The 18,959-nt window shown below is 35.3% G+C and overlaps 1 protein-coding gene across 5 annotated transcripts in view; it reads left to right on the top strand.

The window, feature by feature from the left end:
• The window catches only part of GRM1 (glutamate metabotropic receptor 1), a 410,692-nt gene that overhangs the window by 373,168 nt on the left and 18,565 nt on the right, over positions 1–18,959 (top strand). The window lies entirely within an intron of this gene.

The raw sequence follows: 18,959 nt of genomic DNA on the forward strand, positions 1-18,959 counted from the left end.
GCTTCTGTTTTATTTTTATCATTCTGGAATCACACCACTTCTAAACCGGGGTGAAGGGGAGGAAAACTTAGCACCTGGAGAAATTGCCATTTCAAAATTTGTTCACCACTGAGCGCCAAGTATGTCCTAAAATAAGATCCTGCAAGCAACTGATTTATCTCTCTTATTTATTGAACTTGAATGTATATTGTTATAAACATGTTCCACGATGCTATACATGAATTGGGTCATCTCTGCTACTGCAAAGTCATGATCAGAATAGTTTCTTAGTCATAAAGCACCAAAAAAAAAAAAAGGGAACCAGGTGATAAACCCCAATCTTGAGATGAATTTTATTCAAAGTCCAGATGAATTATATTTCTATAATTCTTCAGAGTTGTTTTTATAATAAGCACTTTCCTATCCTTTTTCTATTTTGAGAAGAAGCATATGTTAAATTTGCATATGTCACCTCTTTCTGTGACCCATGAAAACAAATTTCATGTAATGTTTTTTATTTCAAAAATAGCATGGACGCTTGAAGTTCTAAAGGTAACCGAATTATCCAAAAATTAAGTCATTTTCTCCACTAGCAGCATTAATTTTACTCTTTCAAACAATCCTTTAAAGACAAAAAGTTTTAATAATAATCATGATAAGGTACAGATTATTTAATAATTATTCCATCCATCTGAACCTGTCAGCAGGAATATTATTTCCCCCCATTTTGTAGGTGAGAAAAGTAGTCTTCTGTAAGTTTTTATAACTTGTATTTATTATTATTATTTTCTTAATCCCAAATGTGATAGTAGAATTTTTGTAACTTTTCAATGTAATTCCCCTTAGTTATTCTTTATTTAGGTCTTAACTGATATGATACTTCTCACTTTAATACATGCCAAAAATTTTACATCCTTTAAATTTTTTGGTTTTTGTATCTTTACTTTCCAAACAGCAACATGGGCATCTTTTGCAGAATTTATATACTTTGAGGATCTAACAAGGGAGTCTTTGGGAAAACATACCTTTGAAATCCATTTTATGGATTTCAAGTAAAGACATCCCTAATTTTTTCTAAACTAGGATGAAGCCAATAATGTACGCTTACATCTTGGTATATCAATTTTTAAGTTTGTTATAAGATGTTGATTGTAAAAGTGGTTAGCCTTTTTTTTTTCTCTTACCATGTTTTTTTTAATTCTAGCCAAACTCCCTTCAGGAGCAAACTCCTGTCAGGGAGTTATCAGGGAGCATGAAAGCAAACCAACAGTGCCACGAAATGGAAAAAAAAAAAAAAAAAAAGACAATTAGTCCAGATGTAAAATGGCATCACTAACAATTTTCATTAAGAGGGAAGAAATAAGAGGAAAGAAAATGAAAGGAAAGAAGGCATTCCTTAAACTGGAGTATTCACAAGAATTAAAAGATTCACTTTATTGCATCACCTACGGTTTTCTGAGGGTTCCATTACAGCATCCACCATTATTCCACTCCATGTTTCTAACTCACTTGCCTTTATTATGGTTCTTCAGAAGCTTCCTTGTAATTTTTAGGTATGGGTCATTTTTGAAAGTTCTTCTAACCATTTAAGGTAGAGAGAAAACCTATATAATTAAGTTATCTTGTGTTGGTGCCCAGGAATATGCATTTTTGAAAGCTCTCCCAGTGATTCTATGTTCAGACAGATATGGGCACCTGTTTAAGAGAACAGTGACTAATGAAGAGTATGCAGTGCTTGCTGCAGAGATAAGTTGGAGCTATCTGATGTCACATTAACAATGCTGAGCATTTCTCTCATGTCCAGGCATTGCTGCAAGAGATTACCTTCCCACACCTGGAACCACTTTCCTTATAAACTGAGAGCATTCCCTTCACTATTAGAAATTTAGAAATTAATTTCATATGGGATCTTGCTTTTGAGAGAAAAATCAGCACAGTCTAAATTAACTGGATTGGTTGTCTAGGAAGTGCTGGTTTCATCAGTAAATTGTTGAACTATTAGCTGTAATTTATCAAGCATTATTACATTCATTTAATAAGGAATATATTTCTAATTAAAAATTATAACCCGCAGCTTTCTGAGTACAATTTATACCTACTGAATATGCACCAAGCAAATGAGCTGACCCAGAGAGGGTATTTGAGGCTAACCTTCTATGGAAAACAATCATCTGTTTACTCATTTTCTCATTTATTCTGCTGTTGCTCCTGCTGTAACTATGTGAGACTGTAATTTTAGTATATAAAAAAGAATCTCAATGCTTATGTTTTTACCTTTTTATTGCCATTTAATGTTTTCTTAGTTTGTCTCCAAAGTTACAAAAAGCACAAACAATCTAATATTTTTACAGCAGCAAAAATCTGCTAGAGTTTTGCCAACTGAAGCAAAGGGGCTAAAAACTCTAGAGAACACATCACCCAATGAGTTTATTGCTATTCTGGATGTGTAATTCCTACATTTATGGTACACTGAGGGTGTTCAGCAGTCTGCATGTGTAGCTATAAACACAGAACAGATGCTGTAATGAAGAGCTTCCAACTGATCTATCTGTTTGAACATTGTTTTGAGGAGTTGCAAGTCCAACGGCATTCTCATGACAGGCTGTTTCTGAGATACATGATTGGAATGATGTTGCGTGTCTGTTTTTAGCAAAGTTTACTTCAATTTTTTATTTTATTCACAGCTGAATATCTGACACAACCAAAGGTTTGGGCACTTGCTTTACATTTTCTGGAATATAATTTAGGAGGAGTTTAATCAATACACTGGCTGTTAGGGTTACTTGAGTTATTTATAATCAGAAGTCCCTTCAGGCATACTTGTATCCTGGGAGATCAACTTAAGTTACCTTTGACACCTCTCATTTCTTTAGCTTTTTTAAAAAATGAAAATGAATGGAAAAATATTCAGGACTCAGTAGATTTAAAAATATTGAAAAAATCGATTTATTGGCAACAGAAGAAAATGGAAATCAATGGATATTGATGAGGAAGTAAATTAATTAGATCCAAGTAATTTAACACTTCCTTTTAAGGCAAAATGAGTTAAAAATATTCACCTAAAAAATTCAAATATCATATAAATGACATGCTTCTTTAAAAAGTAATTACATCAGTGATTACATGTCAAACTAACATCTCTAGTTAATTCCTAGATAAATAAAATCACTGAGTGCCAAACAATTTGATGGCACATGGAGCTAAAATGTGACAATACATTCCTATGACATTTTGCATGCAAAATTGTGTACAAAACTAAAAACAATTACAACCCCTCCTCCCTAAAGGCATCAGACTGACACAAGGAAGTAATTTTAAAATATAGGTTACTAAGTAAATGGATATTATTATATGCTACCTTGATTATTTCTTGAGTATTTGAGTATGTTTTTAACTGAGTCAAGAACCAAGTGAAATTCTAAATGGAATGATGCTCAGAGGAAATTTTCCACTTTGTTCTCTGCTAGAAATATATTTTGTCCACCAGTAGAAGCAAATAAGCCTGCAACATTAGTCATTATGTCCTGGGTAAGCATTTTGATTTTCTTTCCTCTGATTATGAAAATAAATGTATTAGTGAGTTTACAGATATCACTGCCAAATAAAAGTGGCATGTTCTCCTCTTTTTTATTTTTGATACAGTTCTCATTTATGTTTATAGCTCTGCTAAATTTTTATTATTTTTAATTGACACATAATAACTATACCTATTGATAGGGTACACTGTAATATTTCAATACTTGAATACCATGTGCAATCATCAAGTCAGGGTAATTAGCACATCTATCATTTCAAACATTTATCATTTCTTAGTGTTGGGAATATTCAAAATCCTCTCTTCTAACTGCTTGAACTGTTGTTAACTATAGTCACTATACCTTATTAGAACTTATTTGAAAGAACTCATTCACTATTCTGGCTCACAAACAGGATAATCTTGTCATGTTCAAATTATTTTTCTCTTAATCACACAATATATAGCTTTAAAAGCTATTGTAATTCTTCATGATATTTATAGTAAACATCAGAAGATTTATTGAAACATTTGTGATAGAATTTTACTACTGGATAGTAATATTTATTGAGGATCAATTTCTCATTCATTCATTTATGCAATCAATCACTGTTTCAACAGTAAGCTTAAAAGCACTTAGGTACTTGATATGGTGCTAGGTAGTCAAGATAAAAAATACATATATAAGAGGCAGGCCCTGACTGCACCAATCTTGCAATATGGGAAGGGAGATACTAAAAAATATAACTAAATGTACTATGTTATGTGCCATAGTAGAAAACCAATATAACATTCTCAGTGCCCAGGGAAGAAAGAGATTAAGTCCAGCTAATGGAGTAGTATCTGTAGAAGGATTGGAAAGATCTTCGAGTAAAAGTAGCATTTGAACTTGACCATAAAACATGTTTTTCAACTGGAGAAATTGTGCTATGCTAGACTATTTTATATAGAGAAAATAACATAAGTGAAGATTCAGAAATGTTAATGCACTTTCATGCCACGACATAGAATTTGTTATGCATGAAGCACATAGAGAGATGTAGTGTTGAAGCACATAGAGAGATGTAGTGTTGAGCAACTTTGCAAATGCAAGAAGAGTATAGAATATAGGTAATGGTTAATGTCCCAAGAGGAAGTTTCAGTACTTTTTCTATAAACCACAAAGTGCAATAAAGGTTTTTGTGAAGTTTCATCATCATGTGTAAGCTTTAGGGGAAGAAACTGACTTACAGAAAGACCAGTCAATAGAGTGCCACAGTAATCCAATAACAGGTAAAAATAAAAGCCTTAAACTAGAGCAGTAGAGTGAAAGTTGAATCCAAGACATGCATATGAAAAAGTTTTCTGAGCTTAATTCACTAGACTTGAAATACCAGTTATGTGAGGTGAAAGAAATAATAAGAAAATAGAATAGGACTCTTATGATTTGAGCCCAAGTGAAATACTGCCACTATTAAAACAGATAAGGAATACAGGAGCAGGACAGAGGAGATATTGACAAGTTGGGTTTCAGATTAATTAATTGAAAGTGCTATAAAGTCATCCAAAGGGAGGTATCCATAAGGTTCTTAGAAATTTAAGTCTAGAGCTTAAGAGAAAGGTCTAGGCCAGACCTCTAAATTTGAAGATCAATTGTCAAAATATTAAAGTGCCCAAGAGGGTGGTTATAACATGAGAAAAGAAGAAATACCAGGAAGAACAGACATTAGGGAACTCTTACACTTAAGAGGTAAGATAAGGAAAATCTGAAGGCAGTAGACAAAGTTTATCAAAAGCATGTGGGGAAATAAAAGGATGCAATATTATGGAAACCAAGGAGACCTTGTATTAATGTGCTCAGGTTGTGAAAACAAAATACCACCAACTGAGCTGCTGAAATAAAAGATGTGTATTTTCTCACAGTTCTGGAGGCTGAAAATCAAGATCAGGATGCCAACATGGTTGGTTTCTGGTGACGGCTTTCCTGTTGAGTCACAGCCAGCCACCATCTTGCTGTGTGCTCACATGACTTCTTCTTTGGGAGATAGAGATAGAGGATATAGATAGCAATGATAGAGACAGCGAGACAGCTCTGTTGTGTTTTTTTGTTTGTTTATTTGTTTGTTTTTTTACATGGGCACTAATCCCATCCTAGGAGCCCCATCCTTATGACCTCATCTAAACCTAATTACCCAAAGTCTCCATCTCCAAAACAATCTCTATTAGGGCTTCAATAGATGAATTTTGGGGAGAATGACTCATATATTCAGTCAATAACAGAATGTTTCAATAAGATAGAACTTGAGGTCTTATCCTTGGAATCACAAAGAATGGGGACTGTATGGTTAACCTTGAGAGGTTTCAGTGCTATAATCTGGGTAGAAGTTATACTGCAATAAGTTGAGGAGTTTGGCATTAAAAGAAGGAGGAAATTCCGACAGTTTTTAAGGAGGTTGAAGAAGAGGGAGGAAGCGTATCATAGAGGAGAACTTTAAGCTTCTTTGTAATATCTGAGAAAAGACGTGACAAAGAAGGAAAAGTTGGAAACATAAGAGAGAGATCATCTGGTGTATGCTGGGAGGCCTGGCCAAGAGCTTGGCTGTTAGCAGAGGCATCTGACATTAATGGAGAACTATGACAATGAAGCACCAACTCTGAGGATGTGTGTGGGTGACACTGGTTCTCACTCAGCTGTGTTTATGTGTAATGGTTGATATTAAAATAGTACGAAAAATCAGGCTGGGAGCTTATCATCATTTTTATTAAAATTTGAAAATAAACCCCATCCTACTGATTTTATTGGGCCTCTGGACTTATAAACATTGACAGTAAGATTTGAGAAGGGACAAATGAGGGAAAGCCTGGAAAGGAAGGTGTGTTCTTCTGGAATTACTGATGGGCAGGAGCACTCTCAGCCTGTAAGTAGGTGCACTTTGTAGAAGAAAGAAGGGTAGGCTGGGCATGGTAGCTCAAGCCTATAGTCCTAGCATTTTGGGAGGCTGAGGTGGGTGGATCACCTGAAGTCAGGAGTTCAAGACCAGCCTGGATAACATGGCGAATCTCTGTCTCTACTAAACATGCAAAAATAAAATTAGCCAGGCGTAGTGGCGTGCACCTGTAATCCCAGCTACTTGGGAGGCTGAGGCAGGAGAATAGCTTGAACCTAGGAGGCGGAGGTTGCAGTGAGCCAAGATCGCACCACTGCACTCCAACCTGGGCAACAAGAGCAAAACTCCATCTCCAAAACAACAACAACAACAACAACAACAACAACAAAAACAATAAAGGAGAAGGAGAAGAAGAAGAAAGAAGGGTATTGTGTATCCAGAGTTAGATTCAGTTGGGGATACAGCATGCCCATATGTTCTGTGTGATTGGAAAGAGGTAGAAATCCTTAGACCCATCCCTGATGGGTCATAGTGCCTAGGTGGCCAGCACAAGGATATTTTGTTTGAGGTAAAGTCCTGTGCTCCTCAAAAAATCAGGCCAGAATGTTCTCACTTCCTGAAAGATGCTTCACCTGAAGGCCCTTAGCATACTTTAGAATGAACATAGCTTAGTAAGTAAATGGCATGTGGAGGACAATGCTGCTGCAGGAGACCACCTGGAAAGCCACATGCTCAAGTTCAAGGAAGGGGTGAACGGCCCCAGGATAATGGAGATGCACATTCCCTGTCCCCAACCTGGTGCAGCAAATTTGCAGTCACCACCATTTCCTTGATTTTTCTCTTGCAAATAACACACTTGCTCCACAAATAACACAGAAATAGCTACTTTTAACACTTTTAATACTTATGGCTCATATTTTCAAGTTCTCACCTGAGACAGACCATGGGCACCTATTATGCTATATCTTCAAAGAGAACATAATTCCTTTTAGATATAGTTCATCTTTTATATTTCAGATTCAAATAAACTTGTATAGTCAATGCATATTCAAGTTCTGAAACTTAATATTTTATTCTCATATGTTAATGTGTAGTTTCTAAACTGAATTCATAAATATTCCCAGATAATTATGTGTAATGGCCCAAGGCGGGTACGTTCGTAATACCATCATGCAAATAAAGAATCTGAGGCTTGGAAGGCTCAATGCCATTTTTATAAGAGGAATAAATGGGGCCAAAAATCGTTGTTTTCTGGATAAAAATCATTTATTTTTATCATTCAATGGCTCTTTAAGTTTGTTACCTCAATAATGTATTTATCATTCATGCATTAAATTCAATTAATAAGAGATAGAGCCCATTCCCAAAAAATTCATGGTATAACACATGGTTACAATCTCATTGTGTGCATGAAATGATAAGAAACAGTATAATGTGGTGACTCATGTGAATGGGAAATTTCAGAGTCAGATGTTGTTTTTAGTCAGTTTGAACTGCTATAACTAAAATATCATAGACTGGGTGACTTAACAGCAGAAATATATTGCTCACAGTTCTGGAGGCTGAGAAGTCCTAGATTAGGGTGCTAGCAGGTGGGGTCCTAGTGAGGGTCCTCTTCCGGTTTGAAGATGGCCATCTTCTCATTGTATCCTCACATGATAGAGAGCAGAGGAGGGAGGAAGCAAGCTCTCTCCTGTATCTTCATTAGGGCACTGATTCCTTCATGAGGGCCCCACCCTCTTGATCTAATTATCTTCCAAAGGCCCTACCTCTTCATACTCTCACATTGGGAGACTTTAACATATGAGTTTTGGAAAACACAAACATTCAGTTCATAGCAGATGTCTATCGAGTCTTCTGTTTTCTTTCAAATTACTAGTCCTTGGACAAATTGCTTAACTTCTATGTATTTCAGTTATAAAAATGGATAATAGTAGTGCTTATCTCATAGGGTTCTGAGAAGGATAAAATGAGAAAATTTGTATAAAGAGCACAGCACAATACCTAAGTAATTGAGAAAAATCTCAATAATTGTTATCCCGTGACATTAAAATTATAAAAACATGGGAAGGTATATGAAAGTTCATATACTATACTAATATAAAATTATTAATTAACCCTTCAAGTAAAGACAATTCTAGAAACTGGGGATATGCCTTAGCCTTATGCATTCATTATATTAATGCTATAAAAAATGGAGGAGCTGTAAGTCTGCTAGAAGTGGAGGCATGCAACTGTTACTCTATGTGAGATGTGTGAAGAAGGACACCCTGTATGACACGGTTTGGCAACCTGTCCCTGCTTGGCCTCAGCTAAAGAAAAATGAGGTCATTTGCATCCCATCTGCTAGCCTTAGTGTCCAGTGTAAAGTGTTATCAACTTAAAAGTGAAGCAGACTGTGTGAATGTGTTGTAAAGCTAGTCCAGGAGCAAAAGTATTGAGAGTTTGGAGAATGAAGAAAATAAGAGGAAAGTCTCAGTGGGTTTGGAAGCTTCAGTTCACAAGAATAGAGCCTAAAGGGTAATTAATTAGAACACTTTGGCTGCAAGTTATAGACGACAACTTAAGCTAGCCTAAGCAAATGGGGTGGGTTATTTAATGTAAAAATATAGGAAATAATATCAGGTATCTCATATGACATAAAGGACAGGGTCTAGAGTGGAAGGGCTCCAGGTTTCTGTCTTCTTGCCTCCTGTCTCACCCTATGCCTTCTTCATCTTATCCTCAGATATCTTTATTTCGTGAGCACTCATGGTGAGTCTAAGGATAACCATGCCAATGCTCATGAGTTCACATGTTGTTATAGGTCCAGATTCCCAAAGAGAATGACTGAATTCCCTCCACCCACAGGGTTCTGCATAGCACAGAGAGAAATACTGTCCATGGAAGGGGAAGAAAACTCCATGGCTCTGTTAGAGGATCCATTTGTTATGAAAGTTTGAGGTGTAGAGTCAACCAAGTTTAAAAGCCAGACCTTATCTTCACTTCTATTACATAGATTTCTGGCTATAAAATGCCTCTCCGTTGCCTCTGGATGAAGACTAAGAAAAGACGAATGTTAAGTTTTGGTTTTTTTTGGTTTGTTTTGCTTTGATTTGTCTTATGAAGAAAATAGATCATTAGGACATTGTCTTCTGAGTTAATAAAAATACATTATAAGTTACAGGACAACAATAAAATATTATTGTTAACATTAGTTAATAGAATAAAAAAAAGAAAATCAGTGAGTATTTAATCAAGTTAACAAAAAATGTACCTATAATAACATTTTATTTCAACAGAGTAAGGGAAGCCTCCTATAACTGAAGGCAACTTAATACTAGCCTCTATGCAGATTATCTGTAAGATATATGAGGAATTGGCTGCTAACAAAATTAGGCCGAGCCCCTAGGTGATGCTGCTCCAGGTAATGAAAAGCAACTCTTTGAAAGAAATCAATAACAACAGGAAATACTTTCCTTCCCCAGATTTTCCAGTTATATAAATATATTCTCAAGTTACCATGCTCCTAGCAAATACCCTCAAGTACTGTGGGAATTAATATCTTTTTCCACTTGATCAGACTTTATATTCTTATATTATTTGGCTTAGATGGGTATAAAAAATATAGACTTATATAATAAAAGTACATTAAAAGAAATTATGATAATGGGGTTGGAGTAGTGATGAGGGAGAAGAGGGATGCTGTCAGCCAGTTCTGTGACTGTAGCTGTTGATTACATTAGTGTCTTACTGCAAACTTTAAGTAAGGTTTTTATAATTCAGTCCTTAATTTAAAAAAATTACAGAGTCAACTATTTTACAAACCGTGGACAATTTATTGGTAAAGAAAATAGCACAGTCTGTGATCTTTGCTTTGTCTTACAAAGAAAATAGATCATTAGGACATTGTCTTCTGAGTTAATAAAAATACATTATAAGTTACAGGACGACAATAAAATATGATTGTTAACATTAGTTAATAGAATAAAAAAAGGAAATCAGTGAGTATTTAATCAAGTTTGAGTGTAGGGGAGTAGAGGAATACCAGCAAGAAACCTGGCCACAACAATGTGACAAGGTGAAGTTCTACAACAGAGGAAGTAGGGAATGTTTGGGAGGCACCTAGAGGGCCTCTAGTAAAGGCCTTGGAGGTAGGGAAGGTCTACCAAGCTCTATGGACAATAGTTCCCATTAGCCAGACCAAGAAGGAGATTAAAAAAGTGGGGGTTAAGGTGGAGGAAGTTCAGAGAGAGTATTCTAGGCAGACGGACTACGATGTAAAGAGATTTGGAGGCAAACAAGACCTCAGCTTATTAGGAAAATGAAGAAAAAAATAAAAGGTTTCAGTAGGGCTGGTATTCCTTGTAAGGAATGTTTGTTTAGTTTCAAGTATGTGAAGCCAAAAGTTATTTCAGGGCTGATCCTAGCATAAAATCACTTTTGCTAGGATGGTTAGAATTATAGGCTTGGTTTCAAGGGCTGAAACATACCTCTTAAGATCCAGAAGATAAACACTGTTGATTCATTCATTCAATAAACAACTTTCAAGCACCTAATTGTGTCAGGCACTGGGACAACTGCAATGGTGAACAAAGAGATCTGGCTCCTGACTTTGTGGAAACTGAAATCTAGCTAGTAGACTGGGCATAGAACAAGACAATTCAAGCACAGTGAGTGTTTCTATGAGAAGTACGGGTGTTATAGGAGTGTTATTAGAAGTCTCCAACCAGTCCAAAAATGCTGGAAATGTTTCCAGGAAGCATTACCCTAGCTAAGATTTCTGAAGAAGGAGAAGGGGTCGGTTAGGAAAGGAAGAAGGCTGATGGGATAGAGCAGTCATGGAATCTGGATGTAAAGACATGAAAAAAAGGCACTCACAGATGATGGAAATGAAGCAATTCCAGGATGCCTGGAGCAGAGGAAGTAAGAAGGAAAACATAGTGAGACAAGACTGGACAGGTCTCTAGGGCCAGATTACTTAGAACTAGTTAGAGGAAGCCTTATGAGCTTGGACCTTATCTTCTGGACAATGAGAATCCACTCAGGTCACAATGCAGGGTGCACTGTGATTGGTGAGATGTGTGTTTCAGAACTATCACTCTACCCCCTGTGTGGAGGATGTTTAGGAGGCGAGCAAGATATAAGCCTGAGCTCCGGGAGGAGACTCGTACAGGGTCCAGGGAAGAGATTACAGTGGCCTGACCTGTGGCTTTAACAGGTGGGATGAAGACAGTGAACAAAGAGAAATACTTAAGTAAGAACAAAAGTAAAAGTAAAGTTGCTCAAAAAATTCAATGTTAAGATGTACACAGAGCCAACAGAGACATGACTTTGCCTCAGGATTGTTGAGCTCCAAGACCTACAAAAGTTGAACTATAACCAGAATAAATGTATAAACATACTAAAACATGACTGATCTGGAAAAGGAGGAGAGCAGAGAAAAGCAGTCACCCAAGAAAACGTTGGAAATGGCCACAGATCTCTATATGGAGGAGGTGGGTGAAGGGCTTGGTGACCAATGGGCTCATTACGAATTTAAGATGAACCTAACTGTCTTCATTTGATGCCATCAAGTGTTTAACTATTGAATCTTGTAACCGTTCATCCCCTCCTTCTGCCTCCCTGTGAACAAGCAATGGTCAAATCTTGTCTCCCCTTACAAGTCTATTGATATATGTTGCAGCATTGTCAACGCTGTATGTTATTTCCACTGCAAATGAAGGTGGAATGAATTCTGGCATGTGACAATATTACTTCATGAACTGTTTAATGTAAGTATCCTAGCTGACATATCATTCTTTTAGGGGCAGATGAAAATAAGCCCTGCATTTAGGATTGACCTGAGAGGTGAGTAGTGGGAAGGACAACAGCAAGACTGAGAGCCAGATCCTGGCTGGCCCTTGGAAAACCCTTCCTTAGGAATGTGCACTCTTTGGGGTTCACAGCAGCTCACCATGTTTTTCACATTTTATTTTTGTGGAGTTCAGTTCATTTACAGTAGAGACGACAATACCCACATTCTGCTTATCACACTACCCATGAACATACTACATTCATATGGCATCATACTGTTCTAAGATATTGAATTATGTAGTAAGTAGATTTTAAGAATCAGCTCAAAGTTTGTTTCCCAAAGCCTACCTTATTATACCTGTGCTCAGCTTTTCTGACCAGAAATTCATAGACAGCTCATGTGTTAACATGTACTACATCTATATTTCATTTCTCCTACAGTAAGAATCCTAACTCCCAAGAAAATGGATGAGAGGGTCAGAATATCTCATAAGTATATATTTTTATTATTCCATGATAGTCATACAAATGTCCTAGAATAACTGCTAATATTACCGTTACCAACTCATTACTGAGAAGAGTTAAAACAAATTTCATACTATCTTCCCATCTCCTTCTTTTAAAATAGTTTTACTATATCTACATTATCTGAGTACAATACCCTCTTTCTTTTAACTTTCATTTCATCTTAGTTCTACAATTAAGGATATGTTTAACACTTACCTCCTGTTCCTATGATGATGGCTCCCTAGTTATTTCACTAGTCTGAAGCTTATAATCTTGTTCTAGAGTAGATTTCTCAGGAAAAGTTCATGGGACTAAAACTTACATTTTGCTTATTGAAAACCTTTTGTCTACAATCTTTATCTCAAAAGCTAATTTTGCTGGATACAATTCAGGGTGCACATTTTATTTTTCTTAAGTATTTTCAATATATTGTTCCAGTTACCTTTAGTATAAAAGCTTTGCTGCCCCCAAATCTGATAATTATCTTTTTTCTCTTATAAAACACTTACTGATTTTTCCTAGACATCCAAAATATATTTTTCTTTTTCTATAAAGTCTAGTGATTTTACTAGAAAAGTTATTGGTACTGATTGTATTGGGTCAATATTCTTAGAAATGTAATGCTCTTTTAACATGGATTTACATTTTTTTTTAATTTTAGGAAAGTTTTCTTGAATTACAGTCTTCAGCATTTGTTTCCTTGCTTTAGTTTTCTTTGTCAAGAATTCCTAGTATCTATATATTAAATCATCTTTTACACATTTTCTCTAATCCTTTTTATTCTCTGATTTCATGTACATGCTATTGAAGTATAATTATACAGAAAATATGCATTGATATTAATGACAGTTTGATACATTCTACAAATGTGTAATACACTCATGAAACCAACATACAACCAAAACCTAGGGCATTGCCCTCACTCTAGAAAGTTTCCTATTGTCCCTTTTTAATCTATCCTGCTCTCCAATTAGAGACAACCATTATTCTGATTTCTTGCCCCATATATTAATCTTGCCTGTTCTTGAACTTAATAAAAATGAAATCATAAGGTAGATATTATTATGTGTCTATTCTTTCACACAACATGAGATTCATCCATGTTCTTGCATGTAACAGGAGCTTATTCCCTTTAATTGCTGAGTAATGTTCCATTGCATGAATATACAATGTTTATTCTTCTGGTGATGAACGTATGGGTTGTTTCCAACTCTCACTATGACAAATAAAGGTACAATCAACATACATACAGAAGATTTTATTAACGTATGTTTTCATTTAGTGTGGTTATATGCTTAGGAATGAAATTGCTACGTGATAAGGCAGGTGCATGTTTAACTTATAAGAAATTGCCAAATTTACACAACACTTTTGTCATTTTGCCTCCTACCAAGAATGTATGAGACGCATTTGGTGTTGATAGTCTTTTACATTTTAGCCACTCTAATGTGTATGTAGAGGTATTTAATTATAGTTTCCATTTGCATTTTCCTGATGACTAATGATCTTGAGAGTCTTTTTATGTGTTTATTGGTCATCTATACACCATCTTTTGTGAAATGTCTATCCAAATTCTTGCTTCTTTTATTGGGCCATTTGCCTTTTATTATTATTATTATTATTATTATTATTGTTGTTGTTGTTGTTGAGATGGAGTCTCACATTGTCGCCCACGCTGGAGTGGAGTGGCACGATCTCGGCTCACTGCAAGCTCCGCCTCCCGGGTTCACGCCATTCTCCTGCCTCAGCCTCCCAAGTAGCTGGGACTACAGGCGCCCGCCACCACGCCCAGCTAATTTTTTGTGTTTTTAGTAGAGACGGGGTTTCACCCTGTTAGCCAGGATGGTCTCTATCTCCTGACCTCGTGATCCGCCCGCCTAGGTCTCCCGAAGTGCTGGGATTACAGGCGTGAGCCACTACGCCCGGCCTGCCTTTTATTATTAATCGTATAATCTGGATTTGAATTCTTTGTCTGATTTATGTATTGCAAATATTTTTTCTCAGTCTTTGACTTTTCATTTCTTATTGGTATTTTTTGATGAATGAAAGTTTTTAATTTTGATGAAGTCCAATTGATAAATTTTCCTTTTACAGTTAGTGCATAGTTCAGTGTAGAAACCTTGCCTATTCCCAGATCATAGAGATATTCTCCTATGTTTTTTTCTAGGAGGTTTATGGTTTTGACTTTTACATTTATTACTGTAATGCATTATTACTGTATTGCATTATTACTGTACACATCTTGTAATACATAAGCAGCATGTCTTAGTTTGTGTGGCTATAACAAAGCCATCCATAGACTGGGTGGCTTATATACCATAGAGGTTTATTTTTTACAGTTCTGGAGCATGAAGTCTGAGAATAGGGTACCAGCATGGGCGGGTTCTGGTGAGGGCCCCCTTTCACCATGCAGACTGTTGTATTCTTGTTGTATCTTCACCTAGCAGAGACATTGGAAAGCTCCCTGGGGTCTCTTTCATAAAGGTAGTAATCTCACTCATGAAGCCTCTACCCTCATGACCTAATTGCCTCCCAAGTGCCCCACTTCCTAATATCATCACATTGGGAGTTAGGATTTCAATGCATAAATTTGGAGGAGGCACAAACATTCAGTTCATAATAGAGTGGATCAAGGTTTTTGTTTTTGTTTTTTTTCTAAATATACATTCAGTTCACCCAGATCAATTTTTGAAAATACTGCCTTCCCTCATTGAATGACTGGTACTTTTGTCAACATCAACTGAACATACGTTTAGTCCTGATTATGAACCCTCTATTCTGTTCTATCCATGTATTCATCTATCTTTTTGCAAATACCACACTGATCTGATTACTGAAACTTTAGTCTGAAAATCAGGTAGTGCAAGTCCTTCAACTTTGTTCTTATTTTCCATGATTGTTTTGGCCATTCTAGGTTTAGAATATCATTTTCATTATTCAAAAGTTCATCGTTATGTTTCATGCTATCTCTAGGTTTTGCAGAGATGCCCATTAATAGGGTTGAAGATATTCCCTTATACTCTGAAGTTTGCTGAGAAATTGATCACAAATAAGCATTGAATTTTGTCAAATTCTTCTGTATCAGTTGAAATGATTATATTTTTCTATGTTACTGGGAAAATATATTGAATTATCAAATATTAATCAAACCCTGAATTTCTAATATAAGCCCTCCTTTGTCCTCTATATAGACTACTAGAAACAGCGTCTACTTTGTCTGACATTAGCATAACTACTAGCTTTTATTTTCATTTGGTACTTGCATGATATACCATTTTCCATCCTTGGATTTTCAGCTTTCTAACCTTTGACTTTCACCTTTTGTGTTTATATGTTTAAGGATTGTGTCTTATATGTGCAGCATCTAAGTTTGATTTTGCTTTTCAGTCAGTCTGATAATGTTTACCTTTAAGTTAGAATATCTAGTTTATTTTTATGTAATATAAATGCTGACATAATTATATTTATAGCTACCACTTAACTATTTTCTATTTGTCTCACTGGATTTATGTTCCATTTTATCTTTTTTCCTTCTTTTGATTTGTCTAATATTTATCAAAATAATAACCACTAGTATTTTAATATTCAACTTTCTCCTGTATTAGTTTGTTAGCTCTACATTCTTTTATTATTTTTTATGGTTACCATAGAAATTACAAAAAAAATTTAATCTTTCACAGTCTCAAATAAATTAGTAGTTTTATCACTTCCCAAGCAAGGCAAGGATCATGAAACACTTAAATTTATCTTGCATCACTGTTGTGCTTTTTTCCCATGCATTTCATTTCTACACATATTTTACATCCTATCTTATATTATTATTAATGTGATTGATTTGCATAATCAATATTTATGTATCACCATATGTTTCTCCTTTATGTTATAATCCAGTTACAGACTGAGCTGATTTGATGTGGACTGTGGTTTTATAAAACTTGTTCTGCTTCACCTGGTGCATCCCGTTCTAAGGGTAGAGCTATCCAAGGGTCCTGACTGAGATTCTGGGTTCTGATTGTGTACTTGAACCTCTAATCCTTTGAAAGTCTTGACTCCAATTTTGATTCCTCAGCACCGTGAGACTTCCAGAAACTCTACTCTGATTTTCAGCAGCTTACTGCTTAGTTTTGTATCCTGTGCTTTGTGTAGCCTAAAATGTGATAATTTTTCTAGAGGGCAACCACCAAGTGTCAGTCTCACTTTTCTTTGCTTCCCTCTCTCCAAGATCTCGGTTCCTCAAGTTCTAGCTGCCTTGGAGCACTTGAATTCAAAATTTTATGTCTACAGTCCTGTGAATGTATCAAAAATTTTCCTTGCTTCTTTGCCTCTTAGTTAAGACTCTCTGCCTGGATTCTTAGTCTGTTGTCCTGTATCAAGAATCATCAACAATTCCAAGGGTAAAACAGCTTGAAGATGATCCACTTACCTCTCTGAATTCCTGTTCCTTCTGATTTGTTGATCCATTGCATTCTGGTGCCACGACAGCTTCTCAATATCTTCCAGTGGTTTAAAAAAAATTATCTGGTTTTTCTTGTTGTTTTCAGTGGGAGAGTTAGTTTGCCCTGGGGTACTACATATTAGCTGAAAGCAGAAGTCTTCTTATACCAATCTTGATCCCTCCCTTTTATATTATATCTACTGCTTAACACTATTGGAGGATGTTAGAAAACCAATACCTTTCTCAATGGGCTGTGATGTGGCTATGATGTTCTTTAGGACTATGGTGATTATACTTGTAATACTATGAGAGAAATTGTATGATAATTGCTTATTCAGTTCTTTTTCAGGTTCCATGTGTGATGACATGAAGCTATTAACGCCTCTGCTTCAAGAGAAATACTAGTGTAAAATAAACCTTAGTGGAAATAGGTATCTAATATTGAGGTTAGTGCCATAGCCAAGAATTTCAGAATCCTCACAAAATTTAGGTTTTTGTGTTATAAGTCCTTTATAATTATCATTACATCTTCAGTTTTAAGCCTTTTACTAAGTAATTATTTCCTCTTTTCAAAACATCCTGAGGTGAAAATTTTAACTTTTGGCTAGTTGTTTTCATAATCCTTTTCTCTTCCCTTCTGTGATAAATCAAAGTAAGATAATAAAAAGTCTGACTTTGGCAGTTTGTCATCTAAAGTCTATCTGGAAGCACAGCAGGATATTTTCCCTTTTGTGTAACTTGATTTACCTTTTTTTCCTCCTAATTTTGAGCGTCTGCTTTCTCATTAGAAAAGATGCCTATATGTGAGAACAAACACTTAAAATGTATGTACAATTAAATAATGTACCTACAACATGAAAAGTACTAACTGTACTCTACTGTAGAATTCTGAAGTAAGAAAAACTTCAGTAGTAATTAACTTAAGAATACTAGTACTGTGCCAAATTCTATCATTTAAATTTGGCATGTCTCCTTAGTAGCTGTTCATATCTTTTAATATATAGTTTTAGAATGTTTACATTATATCTTTTTTTAAGTGAAAGAAAATATGTGTGCAGCCCCATATAGTATCTTAGTTACTGGGGAAAAGCTAAGAGGAAAAGGAATCGTAGTCTGAATTATTAGGTCCTGATAAATTTATTTTTATAATAGAAGTTATTGCTTATTTTTATATTAAAAATAATAAATATTTACAGTGTGCAATTTGGAATATATTGGGAAGCACAAGGAAGCTAAAGTTAGTTACTTCCAATTATACCTAGAAAGAAAAATCACCACTGATATTTTTATGTATATCCTCGTTTTAACACACACATGTATACATACATGCATATACATACACATTATTTTTACTATTTTTTAAATTTAAATTTTCCTGGGGATATTATGACATTCAATATTAAATTTTATAATTAATTTAATAATTTATACTAAAAATCATTGCTTTTGCTATCCATTCAATTAGCAAAGTAATAGAGAAGCTCAAAATTATTTCTTGCTAATATTCGTATTTAGAATATTTCTATATACTGTTTTGATTTATTCAGTCATTCATTTAACACTCATATAAGTAGAGTGGCCATATGTATTTTTACCTACCCAGGCAGTCCCAATTTATCCCTTTTTTATGGCTTAATTATAGAGGAAACTTCTTTCACTCTTAAAAGTAATGTTTGCATGAGAAATTCTATGGTTTTCTTAATTATTTGAAAAAACTGGGGCATATGAAAGCAGAATAATGTGGCACATAAGGTAATTCTGACATGAATTATGTCCATCTTTAGAGACTATGGCCTATGGGAGATTAGAATTAACATTAACAACATGCAAGGAGTAGAAACGATCACAGGAGAGGTACAGAGATTTCGCCTACATTGCAATG

The sequence above is a fragment of the Nomascus leucogenys genome, chromosome 3 (genome assembly GCF_006542625.1).
Source record: "Nomascus leucogenys isolate Asia chromosome 3, Asia_NLE_v1, whole genome shotgun sequence".
Taxonomy (NCBI): domain Eukaryota; kingdom Metazoa; phylum Chordata; class Mammalia; order Primates; family Hylobatidae; genus Nomascus; species Nomascus leucogenys.